Below are 829 nucleotides of genomic sequence, written 5' to 3'. Positions count from 1 at the left end.
ACTTCCAGGCCGGCCCGGCCATCTGGTCGCCCCCATTGGAAAGCACTGCGCGCGACCAGATGGCCGAGGGGAAAGGCGCCACCAGATGGCCGGCAACTGAAAGGACTCCCGCCTGCCCACCCACCAATGGCTCGGGGTGGGACTCTGCTTCCCGGCTGGGCCTCAGGCACGGGGAGGACCACCGGAGCTCTCGGGGCCTGCGCGCCCGGGGGGTGCGGAAAGGACTGCCCGGGACCCGTGGAGCCCGTCCCTGGGCACTTTGCCATGCCGCGGCCCGGAGGAGGGAAGCCCCGGAGGCCTGGGAAGGATGTTGCCCGGGCGTAGCCCGTCTGGTCCCCGGCAATGAACCGCACAGCCCCGGCATGGGTGTTCCGGCATACCCTGCCCCTACTAATCCGGAGGAAGGATACCCCCCTTTCTTGTAACTCGCGCGCTGCGAGTGACGGAGGGGACCCTAGGGGCGAACGCGCCCGGCCTCCTGGAGCCCTGGCTGGGATCCGGGAGGCAAATGGACCCTCATCGGGACTTCCAGGCCGGCCCGGCCATCTGGTCGCCCCATTGGAAAGCATTGCGCGCGACCAGATGGCCGAGGGGAAAGGCGCCACCAGATGGCCGGCAACTGAAAGCAGCCATAGTGGTAGGGCTCCCTGCCTGCCCACCCACGCAGGGCTCCAGGGCTCTGCACCAGGGACCCTTGTCCCGGGCAGACGGACACTTGTCAGGCCGCAGGACGGGGACTCCCACGCCCCAGGCCCTGACCGAAACCCAGGCCCCGGGGCCGGTCGCTGCTTCTCAACCCAGCCAGGCCGGGGAGCCTCCTTCGGGCACA

The sequence above is a fragment of the Triturus cristatus genome, chromosome 11 (assembly GCF_964204655.1).
Source record: "Triturus cristatus chromosome 11, aTriCri1.1, whole genome shotgun sequence".
NCBI lineage: Eukaryota > Metazoa > Chordata > Amphibia > Caudata > Salamandridae > Triturus > Triturus cristatus.
The sequence above is the reverse complement of the archived record's forward strand: the minus strand, read 5'-3'. Positions refer to the sequence as shown.